Here is a 22,751-nt window from a genome sequence, read left to right on the forward strand (position 1 = left end):
ACCCTCTGGATTCTTGTATTTCCTCATTTTCCCATGCTTCTCTCACCTAAAGTTCCAATAGGATGTCCACCCATCTGTCCCACTTTGCTGGTAAGTGAAGACTTTCATGGGACAAGTGGATTGAACTAGAAATGATCATAATGAAGTACTTAACCCAGAAGCAGAAGCAGAAAGAGTCAAATGTTACACACTTTTAATCGCAGTACCCAAGAAGACAGACTAGGCAGATTACCCAGAGTTCCAGAGCAGCTTGGTCTACAAAGCAAGTCCAGGACGGCCAAGGCTACACAGAGAAACCATGTCTTGAGGGAAAAAGAAAAAAGAAAAAAAAAAGGAACTGGAATAAAGGGGAATGATGACCTCAGGGTAAGATATCACTCAGCTAAACTCCCAATTTATAAAAAGGAATTAAAGAGAGTTTAGGTTCAGGTGTGGTGGTACCTATGTTCAATCTCAGCATTCCAAATGCAAAGGCTGGTGGATGTCTCAGTTCAAAGCTAGCCTTATCTACAGATTGAGTTCCAGGACAGCCACATGTAGGCAGTGAAAACAGAAAGTTGGTAAAGATGTAGTTGAATGATGGGACCATACTCCAGACCCAGTAACCAGTGAAATGTGGCACCCTCTGCTCCATTGGCATCTCCGGTTGTCCTCCCCCTCCTCCACATGATCTGTTAAATCCCACAGCTTTCTCCAACCCTGTCCCCTTGAAGGAAAGCCTCTATGCATTCTTGGGGTTCCTGGGAATGCCCCAATCCCTCCCATAGAACCACCCAGCAGGTGACATACCTGTCATCTTCCTTCACCTTCAATTCTTAAAAACTCCACCTGTCATAGCTGGGGTGGGAATTCTTCTGGCCTCCTCCCCTGAGGCTGCTGAACTTGGCCAGGGTCTTCAGTTCTGAAGTAAACCTGCCTTTTTATACATTCAATCTGGCTTCAATTGGCTTAATTTGTAGGTAGAGATAACCCATCAACTTCCACAGTGCTAAGGATAGGCAATAAGGTCAAGCACGCAGGTGTCAGAGAGATTTCTGGATGGAGGCCTAGAAAGGCCATTGTGCAAAGCTGTGAATGTGAAGCATGAATTACCTTGGAAACCTCAAGATCTTGGAGATGCCAGACTCCTGGGATGCCTGCTGAGGAAAGCTTCTAACAGGGAGTGGAACTAACCCAAGGGAAAGTAGTGTGTTGCAGTTAATACAGACGAAAGAAGTTGGGAATCTGAAGAATGCTTTGACATTAGACATGAAGATGCAGAGTTTGGAGTTTGAGTACCTAGATTTTGGTCTTGCTTTGGTAAGTATTTCCTCATTATTTACCATTTGCTTCCATTTGGAACCATAATGTATATCCTGTGTTGTCACGTGTTGGAAGCATATGACTTGGTTTCTGGGTTTTATTTTAAAAGGGATTGCAGTTAAGAGATTGCATGAGTCTTAGAAGAGATTTTGAACTTTAAACAAGTTTGAGATTGCTATAAACTATGGAGACTTATAAGGTGGACTAAATGGGTCTTCATATTGTTTTTGTCTATAAGCGTATGGGAGCCAGGGAGTGGAATATGTCCATTTGAATAAGAATGGCACCCATAAGCTTATGTGTTTTAATTCTCGGCCCATAGGTCATGGCGCTATTAGGAGGTATAGTATTATTGAAACAGGTATGGCATTGTAGGATGAAGTGTGTCACTCTGGGTGTAGGCTTTGAGGTCTCTGAATCTCAAGTCAGGTTTATCCTTAGTGCCTGTAGATCAAGATGTAGAACTCTCAACTCTTTCTCCAGCACTTTATCTGCCTTCATGCTGCCTTGTTTCCTTCCCTGAGGAAAATGGACTAAAGCTCTGAGCTAAAATCCAGCCCCAAGTAAATATTTTCCTTTGTCAAAGTTGCCATGCTCTCCACAGCAATAAAACATGGACTAAGAGAAATAAATGGAATCATGAAGTAATGGGAGAAATGGAACCATGTGGGGCTGTATCTCATCACTAAATGAAGCCTCCCTTTCTGGGAATGGGCACACTTAAACTGAAATGCTGTTGACACACCCAAACAAGCCAGGATACTGCCAAGGCTACTGGCTGCTCTCTATAATCTGGGAGAATTCGCAGAGTTCTGAAGATAAAACATACACAACTCATTGAACAGGGAGAAGCTGTGCTAGTGCCTACCTAGAGACTTAATCTCTAATGAGCAGTTTTTACTTGAAGGTGGTTTGCAAGCTACAAAAAGAGAAAGGTAAACACCAACTGAGATACAAATTCTGCAACCTACAATGATGACTTGACTGAATGTAATGTTTGATTAATAGTGGCACAAAGCTTATGGAATTAAGTAGCCGATAGGAGGTTAGATTGAAGACTCACTCCATGAAATGGAACCCATCACTGATACTGCTAGAGTAATCGAGAACCTGAGACTAAGTATGCCAGAGATATGAAAGAGAGTGAGCTATTATTATTCTGCTAAAGGTTCATATCCATAAAATGACTCTTAAGGACATTCTGCTATCCTGATAGATCAGTGTCTTGCTCAGCCACAATCAGAGAAGCTTCCTCATACAGTGCATGGAAGTATTTACAGAGACCCACAGCTGCACAATGAACAGAGAACATGAGACCTTGGAACACTCAGTCACATAAAAGCCAAGAAGCTTTATGAAAGAAAGGCGGTGAGATTTTTAAGATCAGAGAGTGTGGAGGAAACCAATGATACAAGCCTTATAAAATCAGCAGAACCAACACAACTTATGAACTCACAGAGACTGAAATAGCATGCACAATTCTGACTGTGTCTGGGCTAGACAGGGTCACAGTACTGACAGAAATGGATACAAGATCCTGCCATAACAAATAAGCTATCTGCAATTGATAACTGCTTGAAAATAAAAATTTAGTTTTCTCCAATGATGTATCACTTGGTATACAAACAACCCTTCAAGTATAGACCTCCTATCCAGCAATAGATGGGCAACACATAGTGAACTCAGTAGCATTTTGTAGGAGATTTGTTCTGTAATGATTTGCAGAATTTTTTTTTAACTTTACAGGACTTTGCACAAAATTTATGGTTTCTGGTTTTTGTTTTCATGGCATTTGTGTGTTTCCTAATGTGTGTGTCTCTGTGTCTATATCTGTTTTATGTGATTTCACTTTGGCTTTTATTTTTCTGTTAATATTTTGGTTGTTGTGTAGTATTATAATGAACAATAAAGGACTCAGTAATTAGTATTGTCAAACTGCTTTCTTGATGAATCTTTCTCATTTATAATATGAAAGAAATCAGAATCAAAATGTTCAAAATTAAACCCTATTATACAAAATATAATCAACATCTCATTATAATAGTAAATATTAATCGTAATGTGACTTAATGGGTTGTTTTAAATGTCTACTTATGTCACAAATAGACATCCATTTTTATTTATTTATTTGTAAATATACATTTAACATTTTTCTAAATTGTATCATGTGGCAGAGTAAAGCCTTCTGTTTTGATTACATTGTATTAAAGTACATTTAATGGAATGATAGAAAGGTAATTATGCCAAGTACAAAAATAACCTATCTAAACAATATTATATTTTACTATTCTTAACAATTATCAAAGTAAATTAAATTGAAAGAAACCATTAGTAGTATCTAAATCTTAACAATGTACTTTCCCTTAAGGATTTCACACTTAAGAGATAAATAATAATTAAAAAATAAGGATAAAATAGCAAAGCCATTCAAAATACGTGTGAAAGCCCTGAGTTAAATGTATTTGCTTTTCTGAATGTGAAGATCTAAGATTCCTGAAGCCCCAACAAGATATTTATTACTTCTCAGTAATATTCAGATAGGGATCATACAGAATCTTAATGAAATGAGAGTGCAGTATGCACCAGCTAGATACCTTACAGAATTGTAATGAAATGAGAGTGAGGTGTGTATTATTTCTATGTCCTCTATGATCCTTGTAGATTCTATATACAAATAATAGTTTACTTTTTTGTGTGATATATACATATTTTATTAAATTTGTCCATTTACAATCCCACTGAATTTTTAAAAATGGTCCAATTTTGTTCTATTTATTACTAAAAATAATTGATTCTGGATTTATAGAACAATAGCTTTATTTATTCTTTAATTTATGGGTATCTAAGATTACTCCAAAATCATATGGCCATGAAGACTACAAATGAAATTCACTTCTATAGTAAATGGCTTCGCTTTCCTTCAGTAGATTCTCTAAGATGGTATAGCTGTATAAAATTATAGTTGAGTTTTCTTTTTAAGGAAACTCTATTTAATCACCATAATGGAAGTACTGTTTCTACCATGAGGCCATATGGCTTCTCTTTTCATTCAATTCTTGGAAATCTTTGTTCTTTGTATACTATAGCCATTTTAATTGCGATGTGATAGAATCTTAATAAGTCTGATAGATGGTGACATTGAATGTTTGTTTGCCAGAATTTGTTGACTTTTTCATTTTTTCTAGAAAATATATTTTTAAAATTTTCTTAGCCCGTATGATTTTTCATTAGTCATTCTTGTTTTTAAGTTACTTAAGGTTTCTTACCATTAATCTCTTTGTCAGATAGAAAGCTGTTTCATTTAATTGCCTTATGTACATACTCTTTCTAACACTTGTTTCGTTTTTCTTCATAGGGCTAGACGACTTTAACACTTGAGGCCATAGCTTGCTTATCTAAGGTGTACCAGGGAAATTCCATGAATCATGGGTGGATAAAGTGAATGGGTTATTCCTCTTTCTTCATTAAAATTTGACAATGTGGTTCTTTTCAGCATCTATCTGCCATGACACAGTGAGAACAATAGGAGATAGTGGGTTCTCATCCTCATTTCTTCACTAGGTGAGTCCCAGGGCTTCTGTGGTATACGATAATTTAGCAGTATTCCTGTAGATGGCATACTTATGAGACTCAGAGCCTTTTCTATTTTTCTTTAAGTAGAATCCCATTGTAACCAATATTCTATTTTCATTCTACTTACCGTCATTTTTTTTTTTCTGGGAGAGGGAGAACAAAGGACTGGCTGTCAAGGTTAGTGTCTAATTGTGATCCTCCTTTTTTCATAAACTCAAAGTTATGTATTTGTAACATTCTCATAGTCTGTGCCTACTATTTATGGTTGCTTTCTGTTTACATTTTATTAATTAATTAATTAATTAATTAATTTTTTGGTTTTTTGAGACAGGGTTTCTCTGTGTAGCCTTGGCCATCCTGAACTCACTTTGTAGACCAGGCTGGCTTTGAACTCACAGCGATCCGCCTGCCTCTGCCTCCCGAGTGCTGGGATTAAAGGCGTGCACCACTACGCCCGGCTCTGTTTACATTTTAAACTACTCACATTTTCTTGTAGCTTTTCACCTAATTCTTGTTTTAAATTAATGAAAAAACAGGTGAGTTCTTGGTTTTTCTACCATGGTACTTTGACTGTTATTACAATTCTTACTACTTTTTCTTTTAAACTAAATACTTTTCCACATCATATAATATATTTTATTATTATTCCTTACTAAATGAAACAAATTTTAATTTCAAATAATTTCACACAAACACACAGGCACACATACACACAAAACCCGTAACCCGTAAAAACAAAAAGTCAGAAACCATAATAGGCAAGAAAAAGAGAAGTAAAAAAAAAAAAAAAAAAATCGAGAAAGTGCTATATGATATCTCATAGCCTCCTCCTCAAATCTACAGAAATATGACTAAGTTCATGTAATAGTGGCCATCAATGGACTTGCTCTTAAGAGTGGTGTTTTCTATCTAATAAAACTTCATTGGAGAAAACGTTTTTCCTTTCTAAGTAGTTGTCATTTGGGTATAACCTCTTAGTGATGGATGCTGCTGTCCCTGTCCACCCCTGATGCTTGAACCCTATCTGGCTTGATCCTATGCATGCTCTATTTATGTTGCCACAGTCGCTCAATTCATATGTAATTTAGTCCTGTTAAATCTGGAAAACACTGTTTCCTTGATATCATTCATCCCCTCTGAGTCTTGAAAGCTTTCTGCCTCCTCCTTCTTATGGCTCCGTGAGCCTTGAAGGACAGGGATTGATAAAGACTTCCATTTTTGTTCTGAGTATTTCAGTCTCTTACTCCTTACACATTGCCCAAAAGTGGGTCTATGAGTTTGTTACAATGTACTGAAGGAGGAAGCTTCTCCAATGAGGACTGAGTAAGATATTGATTCATGAGTATTGTGAGAACATCACTAGGAGACTTTTGTTTTCCTTTAGTGGAATCACAGCATTTTGTTTTTTCATAGACACGTGGTCTATCTAATGTCAGGATATTGGCATCCCTAGCAGTGTTAGGCATAAGTTCCAGGTCATGGATTGGGTCTTAAATCCTATCAGATAGTTGGTTTTGTATAATCATTACCTCGATTTTGTTTTCTATCTGCATGCTATATCCCCATTTGGCATGTTCAAATGTGAAATCAAATGTGAAAGAAATATTTCTTTGTAAAATTTCTATGTTTCAGTCATATCTATGATGCTTAAGGGACTTAAGGAACAGGATATGTGTATGAATATTATATCTCTTTAATGTAGAAATAACAAAACAAATTTTCATTTTACATCTATTTTTGACCTCCTGGTATGTGACCCAAGGGTATGACACACTGATTTTTCATTAAGAACATGCAATTTATCAAAAATCTTTGCACAGCTAATTTCTGTACAATTTATTCTCCTGATTAAAAGACATGTCTGAATGAAAAATATACCCTGATAAATTGTATATTTTTGTTATACATCCAAATGTAATTGTCCCACAGCATCAGCCATTACCTTATCAAAACATCACTGGCTTCCTAAAACACTTAAATGTCTTTAGTAACAGCATTTGAGCTTCAAAAATATTTCAGCATCAACATATGCATCATTCATTGCGTTGCATGCTCATACTAATTTTAAAATCAATTTCATTGTGTTTTGAATCTCATGTATTTTATTATACAAAATGTAATATTACAATGAATATGCTGCATTCAATTTACTTAGAAATAATAGTGAATTGCAATGTAAAATTGATTTAATGACAGAGTTATTATGTTCTGTACCACAATTATGATTGATTCAAGAGATTTTTGTGTTGTAAGTGCTTTATTTTGAAAGTCAAACAGTACTTTCATTGAATACTTAAATTGTAAGACTTTATTTCTTTAGAGAATTCTATCGTATTTACCTGTGTGAAATCAACTTTTCTATTGAATATGTGCACTTATCATGCTAATTACATTAATAATCTAATGATGTTTTACCTCTAAAATAATTATTTTTAAGTCCACGTTGAAAATGTATGTTTGATAAAAATATACTTAATTTATACAGACATACTTTTAGATCATATCCTTTTACAGTATGTAAATGAACCACATGTATTACTGACAGTCTTCCATTACAACTCATAATTATATTAAAAACCTAAAAATCCGAGACTAGAGAGATGCCAGCAAAAAGCACTTGCTGCTCTTACACAGGACCAGACTTGACTTTCTACCACTCCTGTGGAACAACTGATAACTTCCAAAAACTCCAGAGAATTTGATATCTATATTTAGTTTCAACAGTAATATAACACACCAAAATATTTAATTACTAAAAAAAATTACAATGTACTTATGAACATTTTCATACTGTTCAGTAGAGACAATAAAAGATCTTTCTCAGTATACTCTTTTACTTGAGTGGTGAATCATTCTTTTTTTTTTTCCCCAAGACAGGGTTTCTCTGTGTAGCCTCAGCTGCCCTAGACTCACTTTGTAGACCAGGCTGGCCTCAAACTCATAGTGATCCATCTGCCTCTGCCTCTTGAGTGCTGGGATTAAGAACATGTACTACCATGTTCAGTGAATCATTCTTTTATATCCAAGCATATAGCTATTTACCTATTGTATGTTAAGGCAACTATCATATAGTATACAAGTCAAAAGTTATATAAATGTCCATATCTGTAAATGATTCATGAGTAGTTTTGACCTATGATTCTTCCCTGGTTTTGTTATCTGCTTTGGCAATGCTTTGAACTACATCTCAGAATTGCTTACTTACTTTCGTGCTTTTATTACAACATTACTCACTCTTCTTGGTTTTCAGTTTGTGAGTTCCCCCATTGCCTCACTACTTTCTATAACCCTTTGCTATTTTAATTTACATAGTTTATCATATGTATCTATACTTGACTTTTTGAATCTCAATCATATTTCCTTTTACATTGCATTGCTGTTGGTTGTGTGTAAGAGCAGTGTGCTTAAGTACTGCATATGTATTACCTGAAGTTTAGGAGCACTTAATTTCATATGCAAGTGACAGTGGCATTTTCAAGCCTCCTTTGACAATCAGAACTATTTGTAGATATTATTAACTGTTACTTGAAGAAAGATATCATGAAAATGAGTGCTATCTGTTTCTATGGCAATGCTTCCACCATTAGGCTTTGCTTGATTTCAATTTGTTTAGTTCCTGAAACCATTCCTTGGTACAGAACAGACTAACTATTTGCCTCTAACAAGCAATGTGGAGCTTGTGACAGAAAACATGGATATTCAACAAGTTAAACAAAGTGAGCCTATTAATTAGAAGTAGGCCTTGAGGGACAAAGTGTACCAATAATTTACTGCAAACTGATCCTCCAGGCCTCAGGACGTATACTGATGAAATTTGCGAGTCTCAGCATATCACTGCCTTCTTCTTTTCATTTTATTTTATTTATTTTTTATTTTCTTTGGCTTTTTAAAATTTTAATAATTTATTCAGAATACAACGCAATTGGTTTTTTGTTTGTTTGTTTGGTTGGTTGGTTGGAATAATTGCTCAATTATATTTATAGCTGCTTTAAGATGTCATTCAACCAAAGAATGATAAAGAAACTGTGGTAAATTTAAAAAGTGGAATACTACTCAGCTTATAAAAACAAGGACATCTAACAATAATATGGGGGTTAGGAAAATGCCTGAAATAATTCACTTTATCCATTAATCCTTTACTTATCCAAGCTGCATATGTTCATGCAACAGTGAGAATGTGATAAGTTGTGCCATTCTCGAAGTCTATCAAATATGTTATAGTACCCTGAAATTAATTGGAAAAGAGAATTCATTATTTTTACTTGATGCTAATTTAAAATCTTTAAATAATTATGGTTATAGTCACTGTATACATTCTAAAAATGTCACCAACATTTAATTATTATTTCCAGGATTAACACTGATAATCATACAACGATACAATTGAGCTTAAATATGTAAGTTTTCTATTTTTCTTGATGCAAAAATGTTACAATGGCTCACTCAAAATACAAATATGAAACTGCCCATAATAATGGTCACCACAGAGAACAGATTACAATGGTATGAGGAAACTGTGGATGCAGCTGTGGTTCTCTATTGCAGTGGTTCTCAGTCTGTGGGCCTCAACCATCACAAAATACATATTTCAGATGATCTGAGGAATGGAGAAAAACCACTCAAAAGCAAAATTGCAGTTATGAAATAACAATTAATGCAAATTTATTTTTGTGGGTTTCTAAGACCATTGGAAGTATATTTCCCTGTTGTCACAACCAATAGGTTGAAGACTGCTGTTCAAACATGCTCTAAGGCTTACAAGTCTCTAACTGAGTGCCTGTGAGAAGTTATCAAACGTTGAAGCTTCTTAGCCAAAACCATTTGACTTCAACTCTCAGAAACTAGAAATTGAGAATCTACCTTTGCGATTTAATTCCCAAAAAATTCTAATCCATTTGCATACTCCAGTTAGAGAGCCAATGTCAGTTCAAATATAATTTTCTTTCCAAAACATCCACTATAATGTTTCATACATCCCCTGAGTCGTTCATACTTATCACCTCTTTCTATAGAAAACAGAAAAATCACATTGGCTGGCCCTGAGATTGTAACTGAGCTATGTTGTAGGAAAAATAAAGATATGGAAGGAAACACAAATATGAAGCTACTGATAATCAATTCATGAGAACACAGGAATACATAGGTATCATGTAGTCATGCCATGCCAAAGCTGTATGGCTTACACCACTTACTAAAGACCTTGCATGTAACAACAACTTCAGAGCATAAATATTTTAAATGTCTTCTAGAAACAGTTATAAGTTCTGATAAAACTATCTTCATTTTGAATACAAAGCGTTTAATTAATACTGTATAATGCGCAATATCCCTTTAAAACACGTACTGTGCTCAAATGTAACCAAATCCATAGGAAGAAAAGAATCACAAGGAAAAGAGTTTACAATCTGATAATAAAATAGAAACCTATAATAATGAATAACTCAAGAGAATGCTAATAAATAGCATATTGATCTTTTATCAAAATTATATATAAAGTTACATTTACTTCAGCCTATATTTCAACTTGACAGTTTAGTTGTTGTAACAAAATAAAACACAACTAGACATAGTCTAAGCCTTTTTCAAATTCTTCTAAAATATTAGATTTGAATACAAAATTGAACATCATCTAAGTAAATTCATAAAAAATGCACTGAACTACTTAGTGAGTTACTAAAACATAGGGCCTAAATTTTACATGTAAACAATAATGAGTTAATCCTATGATGCTATCAAAAGACTTTGAGTAATTGGGAATATATAGGCATATCTATTGCCTTTGAGTATAAGTGTTTTAGAGAGGAAGGGTCACCTACTAAGCCTTCTTAAACACAGACATGAGAACAAGCCTTTTCTGTAAAAACTGGATCAAGTCAAAGAAGCTCTGCAGAGTGAATGGCTTTGCACAGAGGTAGTTTTGCTTGTGTTGGTGACATCTCAATATGTACAGATATTTTTCATTATCTTTCTTAATATATATGTATATATCATATATATATACACACAATATCATATATATATTATATGTGTTACATTATCTTTCTTAGAATACACACACACACACACACACACACACACATATATTTGTATACTCCATACTTAATGGTCCTCCAATCATATACTAAGTCAATTATGATATCATTTGAAAGCTAGTTAAATTTTAAGTACCACTCACATGTTTATTTGCATACACTTGTAGATTTCTTTTAAAAATCACCAAGAAAATTCAACAGGATCAAAAAGTGAGCATGACAAAGTAGGCAGGCTCAGAACAAGTTATGTACATTGAAAATACAAATCTCACGAATGCAGAATCTATATAGAATGCTGTACTTTGCTGTGGAAAAACATGAAACTTCTTTAGTCTTAACTGTATCTAAGAGAAGGGCTGTGTTATTAGATTTCATCAAGGTGTATAATTATAGCTAATAAATAAAAATTATGTATTTATGATGGGTGTGCTAAGCGCAGACACTCTTTCTAGCTAAGCCCTCTCAAAAATACTAGTATGCTTTACCAAATAGCCTACAGTATAAAACATGAACTTAAACTCAGCAAGAAATATAATGATTTCACTACAGTTAAGCACATGATCTAAGAAATGTGAACAAAGAGACTTTTAATACTTTGAATTATTTACAATATTCAGGAGAAAAAGAAGGTTTAAGTTTCAATGATTATCTTGTCACTGTCGATAAGTATCTATTAACTAAAGATCACAGATACTGAAATTGTGTCTTTAAAATATAGTGACAAACCATCTGATACCTACATAGAAAATTATAAATGAGCTGAACACATTTATGGGAAACTACATCTAATATGTTTTACCTCATTACCAATAATTGAATTTTTTGGAATGCAACATTGAAAAACTCTTGCATATGTGCAAAATAGGTGAGTTAAGAGAAGATAAAAAAGAGCATTGACTACAGTTTAAATATAACTCTTAATGATCAAAAACTTAACTCATAAATCACAATTCTATATAGTGAGCATGATTTAAAAGGAGTAAAAAGCCATTCCCCCCCAAAAGGAGCAACATGAGAAACAAGTGCCCTCATGGATGAATGTAAAGCATATTTATTTGTAAACCACTCACTTAAAATTTGCAAAGTAGTTTATTAAAATTTGTTTATGCCTTAATATAGAATGCATTTACATTTTATATAGAAAACAGTATGAATTATACTGATTTAAAATTTAGAAAGTTGTGAAAGAAGAGAGAAAAGTGAAACATAATTTTGAGTACATCTTAAAATATATTCTGAGTCATATACAGTAAAAATGTTTAATCGGCTAAGTTCATACTGAATATAGAACTACTTTTTCCCCAAGTGAATTGCAGAGCATTAAAATACATTTTTATTTCTTTTTATTGTTTGTTTGAGATATTTTATAAATTCAAGAAAATAATGCTTAGAGTTTATATAATAGTTACTAATTTGTTCTTGTTGTTTTATTAACAGCATTGTACTTATTCATTCTTTGGACTATTGCTTGACTATGTTTTGGGATCCTAGAACGCTGGTTACACTCTTGTTACTTTTCTGTTAAGGTCAAGTCACCTCAGGAGTCTTTCACGCTTATGCTCTTCCCCTACATTTACTGCATTGCGACCAAACATTTCTTTCTATAATTTGAAAATATATACTTGAATTTATAAAGCTATGATATTATGATACATTATTGTTTCAATGATGCTCACAAAATAACAGATGCTCTTCCAGGTATGTGTGCATAATCTCTTTAACTAAAATTCCCTAAATCATGAGTCACTGTAACAGTAAACCCAGGGAGACAATTACTCAAAGGCAATAGATGAAAACAACATATACCACTTCCTATTTATATAATATATGTGCTCATTTTATTATTTGTGAATTTTTTGTCTGCATGGATGTATGTGCAACCTATGTGTGATTGGTTCCTGTAAAGAAATGAATGGGACGGTGGGTTCCCTGGAAATGGAATTATGGATGGTTGTGAACCACCAAATAGAAGCTTCACATAAAACCCAGGTTCTCAGTACTAGTAACACATACTCACTCATAACTGATTAGCTATCTCTTCAGTTCCTGCCTGATACACTTGAAAATCAGAAAAGCATGTTTACTTTTTTGGGTTTTGACATAATAATAAATTACACTATTTCATTTTCTTCCCATTTTTATTATTTTCTTTTTTACATATACATTTATATTATCACACACACACACACACACACACACACACACACACACACACATATATATATATATATATATATATATATATATATATATATATATATATATATAATAAACTCCATAAAGCAAGAAGAACCACGGAACAATCAGGAGATATATAAATGTTATGATCATAACGTTTTGCCTATTTGTATTTGGCCACCTTGAAGAAAATATCTTTCCGTCTTTGTAAGTCCAAAGTTCTGAATGTAAATTAATATATGTCATATCTTATCTCTATCAACTTAAAACATCTATCGAGACCTAGAAACATCTTAACCCCTAAACAACTAAGCATCAGTGCAAAACTAAACTATCTAGTCTTCAACTCCAAGAGAAAATTGTGAGGGAATAAAACTGATTATGTGATAAAACAGGAAGTGTAAGTTAGCAGATTCCAAAATGAGAAATGACAGTCTGCTTCTCTTCCTTGCTCTCTATCAGATTCATAGCCTTATTTTTTATTAATTGGTCACACATATATATACATCCATGTATGTATTCTTAAATGAATAATTATAAGCTATATTCCATCTATAAAATGATGTTAATATGTGTGTTTTCAGAGCTGAGCATTTAATATTACATAGCCAGTTGGTGTACTCTTTCACCAGGAAATTTATGGTTGCCTCTACTTCTTTGTTAATTGAGTCCTTGTTCTGTTCTTATTTAGAGAAACTTTATGGGTACAGCTTCTAATGTTTCTAAGAGACAAGTTTTTTAAAAATTGGACCCTTCTGATAAATTGAAAGCTATATTTTGGTTGTTTAAACCATCCTTTGTGGATGTATCAATTATTGGAAAAAATAAATATTGAGTGATAAGTGTGACTCAGCTCTCTAAGTTGTCATAAACAGTGCTTTGAATTTAGTAAGAGCAACTGAAAAGCAATGTAGGCTGTGGATTTTTCTAATGCTGTTTGAAATTAGAGAATTATATGGAATACCTGACTTGTGTTCATACTAAAGTTGGAATGTTATTTCCTTTGAGGCCTATAAAAGTAAGTGTATTGAATATTTAACTCACTTTGATGCTACTAGAGATAGTATTCATATCTTGATGCAATTCTTGAAGAGAAAATATATTTGATATCTACAATAAATGGTATAGAGATGGGAGGAACACAGAAAGAAGAGACAGGAAAAGTAAAGCAGTTGGGATATTACAGTGAATTAATATTTGTTATTAGAAATGCACAGCCTAACAGAGTTTTCCAGCACGATCATAAGACATTTCTATTTAATGTCCCAAAGCATGCTGAAGTAAACGAAATTCAGTTCTCACGTAAAGCTCAAATGTGCCTCATCTTTATATGTCAGAGCCAACAATAGGACTTGTTGCAACTATCTTAGAAAGTGCTTTCCTTAAAACGTTAGTAAGAAAGTTATCATATCCTCTAACAATTCTGCTTCACACCAGTTTCTCCCAACTATGAGAAACAGAAACCTAAAACCATATTTGTGTTTCCATGTTCATAGCATTATAATTTTCAATGATCAAACTGAAGACAAAATTCACAATCAGTGAGAATATGCACATAAACTGAGAAAGAGAGAGAGAGAGAGAGAGAGAGAGAGAGAGAGAGAGAGAGAGAGAGAGAGAGAGAGAGAGGAGAGAGAGAGAGAGAGAGGAGAGAGAGAGACAGAGAGAGGGGAGGAGGGCGAGAGAAGAGGAGAGAGAGAGAGAGAGAGAGAGAGAGAGAGAGAGAGAGAGAGAGAGAGAGAGAGGAGAGAGGCATTCAGCCTTTAAAAACTATTCACTGAGCCATGTGTGGTGCACCATGCCCTTTAATCCCAGCACTTGGCGGGCAGAGGCAAGATTCTCTGTGAATTAGAGGTCAGCCTGGTCTACAAACAAACAAACACAACTATTTACTGTTAAACTTGGAAAGAAATTCGGATACCTAAGTCAATACATACAGATGAGTCCTGCGGGTAACATTTGAATTAAAATAAACAACACACAATAGCAAACATAATGTATTGCTAAACCTGTGTTACAAAAATATCGTAATTAACATTGACAGAGGCAGAAGGCTTTTGAGGAGGAAGGAAAGCAGACCTGTTGTTAATTGATGCAGAGTTTCAGGTGTATTAGGGCAAAGGTATTCTGGTGATGGGTGTCAGTGATTATTTTACAATGAGTGAACTTAACATCAATAAACTATAAACTCAAAGCACTTCAAATAATAAGTATTGTGATGTGTATATTTAAAAAGGTAGAAATCTAAATGTAAACAAACAAAAAGTTTCCTAAATTAACTTTCCCAGCTATCATTAACTATTAATGGAGACAATGATACAATAAATCTTTGTTTTATACTCTGAGTGCTCATAAGGGTAGACATTCTTCAAAATGAAAGTTGATTTTAATTACAAAATATTTATTGAATGGGTTCCAATTTAATCATTACAGAAAAAAAAAGACTTTGTCTAAAATGCACTCCCCAAAAAATGACCTTGATGGAGTAAAATACTGAGTAAAAGTGTATAGTGTTTGAAACATACATTTTAAATGTCAGCATGCAATGCTCATCTGGTGCTGCCTAGGTGTCTGGAAGCTCATGGCCTTTCCTCGTTAAACAGTACAACACCATAGAAACTTACTGCAGATAGTCTATCTAAGTCATGGAAGACCACCACTGATTTTTCATTAATACTGAACATTTTGTTGTTGTGTACAAAGTTGAAGACAGGTAAAAACAAAGAACCAATGATTTAAGTATGATATCAGCAGATGTGGGAGCAAAGTAGGACAAGTGAGTACACAGTAATAATATATTTTTTAGCATTCTACATGTGAGAAATACACATTGAATTCTCATACAATTGATTGTTAATATAATTGTATACCTGCTTTATGTAAATTACAAGCTACACACTGGTAAAGTTCATTTATTTTATTTATCTAATTTAGAATATATTTATTAACATGTTTAGGTATAAAATTTTGTGTCTGACAAATTTAAAATCAGGAAAAATAATATACATTTATGTTTGTAGTATATGAAAGTAAAATTCAGTTAAATTTTCTTGAGTTGAATGTGCTTCAGAAAAACAGCTATATTTTACATGCAGTTAAGTGGAAAAACATGTTAGTGAATCTTTGGTTAATTCTGTGGCTTTCACCAATTCCTACCACACAAGAATGACTGACGATAAAGTTAGACTTTGAAACAAGAAGCATGGAAGCAAATATTTAACTTGATGGCCTTGTGAAAATGCAGTGTTTCTTCAATGATACAACTGCAAGACTCAGTACAAAGGTTTAAAGTTTCTGTACGAATAGTCTCTCCACAGTAATAAAGACTTTAACACATTTGGTACAGTGACCTGTGGTGAGAACTCATTTTTAGTGTGTGGTTCACCTTCACCTTTCCTGGTGAATGCTAAGACTGTCAGAAGAACCAAGGAACCTTGATCCTCTGAGATCTCAGGGGACAACTGCTCTCTCCAGGTTTCATTAGAACTGAGATGTTTTCAGTAGGCGCAGTGTGTCACAGGTCATGCTGGGAACATTATCTATGAACAAAGTGAACAGAGAATCTCATTCTCAAGTCTCATTGGATTTGATGTTTGGCAGATAGTTAATTGGTGGTGATTCTTACTGAATTAGTACTGTAGTATTAATCTATGATATATGTTTTTTTAGATGGCACAGTTTTTTAAGGTTGTACTACAAAAACAAGTCCATTCCCTCATGTTTTCAAAGTCAGATTATATTTATATTCTTCATTGTTATAAAAGGTATACATATGGTAAGCCATTTAATTATTGTGGCTTAGAGCAATAAATATAACAATTATTAATACTAATAATAAAAGTGACTTACAACTTTTTAAAATAATGAATTGCTGAGATTTAAAGTTAAGTTAGTTGACTTAAATTGTCATTAGCTTTCTATGCTATATTAAAGCATTTCTTATTTACATGGATTTGATGATAAATCTGAAAGTAATTCAGAAATCCAATTAAAACAATTAATTAAACATGTTACTTAGAGTTTTAATCTTGATGTGCTTAATAAGATATGAGTAGAAGCCTAATTGCCTCTGTGTGATTTATATTTTGTCACCTTGGAGCTCTCTCAGTGTTTGTCCCTAGGGGTAATTTGACTAGAAATGCTCTTCAGACTTTAGCTAAAGTTCTCCCTTGATTCTGTTCTAACGGTGACACTGGCGAATACACATTTAAGTTCAACCAGTTCTGTTGTGTCTATAAATAATCACATTTGACCATGTCCCCTGGAGGGGGAGACCTGGTGGCACTCAGAGGAAGGACAGCAAGTTACCAAGAAGAGACTTGATACCCTATGAGAATATACAGGGGGAGGAAATCCCCCTCAGGAACAGTCATAGGGGAGGGGAATAATGGGAAAATGGGAGGGAGGGAAGAATGGGAGGATACAAGGGATGGGATAAACATTGAGATGTAACAAGAATAAATTAATAAAATAATTAAAAAAATAATCACTAGTGTGCAGAGAAAGGCGCATGCCATGTACATTGTTAATCTGTAAAAAACTTGCTTTCCCATTAAGGAAACTCAATCTGAGGCATTCTGAAAAGAATGTTTGAAAGACACTTTTATGATTTCACTTCTCCTTCTTACTTACTAGGGGAACCACCAAGCACTCCCTGTTTGAGTTTGTGTGAGGAAGACAGCAACTTCACACATAAAATATCTTTACTTACTTCTACATCAGTTCACTGATCAATGAGAGATTAATGGCTGCCTAGAAAGCTACTATTTACCAGATCTGAAAAAGAGATAATATTTGAGACCTAGAGAAATGAATTTGGAATTATTTCTTAAAACGCAAGTTTGCTAAGATGATGCTTTTGTGGGAGAAGTCAAAGTATCATGTAGATTATATTTTATTTTGGTGAAATGTTCATTTCTTATAAACATTGTGATGAAGAAAAACATAAATATTAAATATTAAAACATTCTAGCTAAATATCCTATATCTAAAGAACAGTTAATTTTTTTGTATAAGTAGTAAAATAGATTGAGTTGATATTGAATAATCCAACATTATCCTTAAGTTTTATAATATAATGTGTAAAGTGAAATAAATGAACCACAAAATGGTATAAAATTACAATAAATTTAATGTACTAAATAAGATAGAAGTGGAGTGTTTATTTAGACAAATGTGTTTAGAAGGCACATTAATGGACTCCAGTTCATACTAATATCCTGGAAATGTAGTAATAATTTTTACTCTCAATTCCATGTTTGTTGTTAAACAAAATGGTTTTTATAAGTGGCAGATGTTCTTATTTAATTTGGTAAGGCAATAGAGAAATACAAATTCTACCTTGTTATCAGCAAGGAAGATATAGACTCTTGGAAGGCAGACTCAAAGTAGTGGTGTCTTATTTCATTGTCCTATAAGGTTTGAATTTGTTTCTTTGCCAGACAGGCCTCTGAAAAATGTATCTCAGATGAGGAATTCAGAAAGAAATCTAAGTCCTAAAAATGAATCAGAACTCACAAACAAGAAAGTAATGTGTGTTTTTTTCCTTTTTTTTTATTAAATTTATTCTTGTTACATCTCAATGTTTATCCCATCCCTTGTATCCTCCCATCCCTTCCTCCCCCCCCCCATTTTCCCATTATTCCCTTACAATTTGTTAAAACACAATACTTTCTGAATAATGGAAAGTAATGTTTTTTAACAAATTGTAAGGGGATGATTTTTTCCAGAAGGAATCGATCAATTAAAAATTTTCTATTTTAAGTTATTAAAAAGGAAGAAGAATAGAAACTCTGGTGTATATATTGGTCTTTGGAAAATGATTAGGATCCTTTATTGGGTTGGCTCATGTTCATAAGGAAGAGAAAGATCAAACTCATATTCTCCCTGTCACTTTCTGAACTATCTGTAGACTGTCAGCAGTAAGTTATCATGAGACATATGTGCTTTATGGCATATACTCTTGTATTCATACAAGTAAAAAAGAACTATGAATGAAAGGAGAACACTGAAATGGATCTAAAAACACATTAATCTGTACCCTTTCTTAAAAAATTATTTTTTACTATTTTTGCAACATGTTGAGTCCTTTTTTAAATTTAATATTATTGTATTCATTTATTTCTGTTAATATGCATGAAAATAACAAATATCAAGTACAAGTAAATCACTGGAATTGAATATTTTTGAGTCATCTTTTTATTTTTTTTCCTATTTATTTTTTTTATTAATTTATTCTTGTTACATCTCAATGGTTATCCCATCCTTGTATCCTCCCATTCTTCCCTCCCTCCCATTTTCCCCTTATTCCCCTCCCCTATGACTGTTCCTGAGGGGGATTACCTCCCCCTGTATATGCTCATAGTGTATCAAGGCTCTCCTTGGTAACCTGCTGTCCTTCCTTTGAGTGCCACCAGGTCTCCCCCTCCAGGAGACATGATCCAATGTGAGGCACCAGAGTACATGAGAAAGAAAGAAGCATGGGAGAATAACAAAGTAGAAGGATCCAGAGGGTCCTAGAAACCTACAAGTAGAACATTATGACAGGCAGATTTGGGTCCAGGGGTCCCGCTCAAACTAAGGGACCAGCCAAGGACAATACAGGTGGTAAACTTTAAACCCCTACCCAGATCTAGCCAATGGTCAGAAAATTCTCCACAGTTGAGTGGAGAGTGGACTATGACTTTCTCACGTACTCTGGTGCCCCACATTTTTTTGCTTTATTTATTTAATCACTTTACTGGCTGATTCCAGGCCCCTTCCTCCTCTCCTCCCAGCCCCACCCTCATGTCCCTGACCCCATATTCCCCCATATCCTTCTTCTCAGAGGATACCCCAAAATGTGCCATCCCACCCAGGTATCTCAACTTACAGCAGTCCTAAATATATCCTTCCCTATTGAAGCCTGAAGAGGCAGACCAGCTAGGGGAAAGGGATCCAGAGTCAGACAATACAGTCAGAGACGGAGACAGCCCACACTCCCATATTCAGGGGATCCACATGTTGACCATCCGCTGAACATAGGCTACTTATGTGTAGTGGTTGTAGTTCCAGCCCATGTATACATTTTTTTGGTTAGTGGTTCAGTCTCTGTGTGTTTCCATGTGCCTAGCTTAGATTACTCTGTAGATCTTATGGAGTCTTTGACCTGTCTTGCTCCACCAAACCTTCCAACTCTTCAGTAAAACTCAGCATATGGTTTGGGTGTGGGTCTCCGCATCTGTTTCCATCAGCCGTTCGATGAAGCCTCACAGAATATAGTTATGCTAGGCTTCTGTCTGCAAGCATAACAACATATCATTAAGAGTGTTAGAGGTTGGGTCTCTCCCATGGGGTAAGTCTCAAGTTGGGGTACTCATTGGTTTCTAATTTGCTAATTCTGATTCATCTTTATCCCAAAACTTCTAGTAGGCAATACAAATTTGGGGCTGAAGGTTTTATAGGTGGTTTAGCGTCCCCCTCCCTCCATTGGAAGTACAACCTGGGTCCAGGAGGTGGCCTCTTCAGTCTTCTTAACCACTGGTATTAGGATTCTCAGCTAGGGTCTCCCTTATAGAGTACCAGGAGCCTTCCCCGTACCAGAGATGCTCCCTACAGATGATTTCTGTCCTCTTCTCCCCCATCCCCACACCTGATACCCAACCGTGTTATCCTCCCAGGCTCTTCTCCCACCCAGTTCCCTCCTTAAATTTCAGATTTCTATTTTATTCTCTCTTCTGAGTGAGATTCAAGCATCCTCTCTTGGGCCCTCCTTGGCTTCCCTGGGTATGAGGATTGTAGCATGCTTACCCAGTGGAAATCAATCCGGCACTTTCTCAGAAAATTGGGAATAGATATACCCCAACACACAGGTGTACCACTCCTTGGCATATACTCATAAAGTGCTCCCCAACCACAAGGACACTTGCTCAGCTATATTCATAGAAGCTGTATTTGTAATAGCAAAAGACTGGAAACAACTTAGATGTCCGGCAAATGAAGAATGGATACAGAAACTGTGGTACATTTACACAATGAAATACTACTCAGCTATTAAAAAACAAAGACATCATGCAATTTGCATGCAAATGGATAGAACTAGAAGAGATCATCCTGAGAGAGGTAACCAAGAGCCAGAAAGATACATAAGGTAGGCTGGGCGTGGTGGCACACGCCTTTAATCCCAGCACTCGGGAGTCAGATGCAGGCGGATCGCTGTGAGCCTGGTCTACAAAGTGAGTCCAGGGTGGCCAAGGCTACACAGAGAAACTCTGTCTTGAAAAACAAAAACAAAACAAAACAAAACAAACAACAACAACAACAACAAAAAGATACATACAGTATGTATTCAATTATAAGAGTATATTATCCATAAAATACTGGAATTGAATATTTTATAACACTAGTTTGTGACATCACATGAAAATGAGTGCTTCAAGTAATGTGTTCATAGTAATTATTAACAAATATCACATCACCCTCAGATATCTTTAAGTCATTTCTAATTCCCATGTAGGAATTCACAATTGCATGTAACTCAAACTCCCAGAGAGTAGTACATGCCTTAGACAAACACTGTACATATGGTTACATACACACAAATATGAAAATGTATGTATATAATACATAGTTATAAATAAAAACAAAATCTTAAGTAAAAGTTTGCAATTATTGATTCGAAATACAAGAAAATGCTTTTGAGCATTTATACAGTAATTCAAATTCCTCATAAGTTCTTACACAGATTTATGGGCAATTTTATAAGCTGATAGATACATTATTTAGTCAGAGTTTGGTAATGATTTTAAAATACATTCGGCGATGCAACAGTCTTATATTTTAAAGATGTATACACATTTTATTTTTCAAACACATCACAATAACACTATAAGAAAAACTTCGCATAAATACTCTTCTATAAAAACAGTAGTGAGAACAATAATATATTTTCTGTCAGGTTAACCTGCTCTGTCTTTTGATCCCTGTTGTGGGCAAAACATTTAAAAAGTAAAGACCAAAGTAATGAAGGCAAGAAAGGATTTATATAAAAATAAAATGTTTTAGTTCAGAAATAGCACAAATTTTAGTTGCACAATTTAGTAGTTCTTAGCTACAGTGCCTGACTGGCAGTGACCATGATCGGTTGTGGGGCTTGCTACAGTGTGAGTATTACAATAAACCCTAATTTTAGTGCCCAGTGAGACTTTAATTCCTCATATATACTTTAAGATTAAGCTGAAATGAGAAAATTGAGGTTAAAAGTTTCTAACATAGAATAAAAGAAAGAAAAACAATATAAGCAAAGGGAATCTACAAGAGGACTTTTATAGATATAGGTACATTATCAGGTGATATAGACCAACTCAAGTCTTATTACGCTCTCATTCTGTGTATAATTCTTGAGAGAAGAAAACAATTTACATGTAAATGAAATAAACATCTCGAAAGAAACAAGAAAAGATACCAGGAGAGTAAAACGACTAGATATGAGAAAATGTGTAGAGTGAAATAAAGTTTCATGGATGTATGTAATAACAAAACTGATTCTGCCAAAAGATAATTTTATAAACTTAAAAATTCAGGTCAAAGTTTGTTTCCCAAAACTCCTTAGAAATATATTAGAAATAAGATTTTTATGAGAAAACCGAGATATAAAATATAGAAGAAAAATGTCAATGTTCATATTAC

The sequence above is a fragment of the Acomys russatus genome, chromosome 18 (assembly GCF_903995435.1).
Source record: "Acomys russatus chromosome 18, mAcoRus1.1, whole genome shotgun sequence".
In the NCBI taxonomy this organism is placed as follows: domain Eukaryota; kingdom Metazoa; phylum Chordata; class Mammalia; order Rodentia; family Muridae; genus Acomys; species Acomys russatus.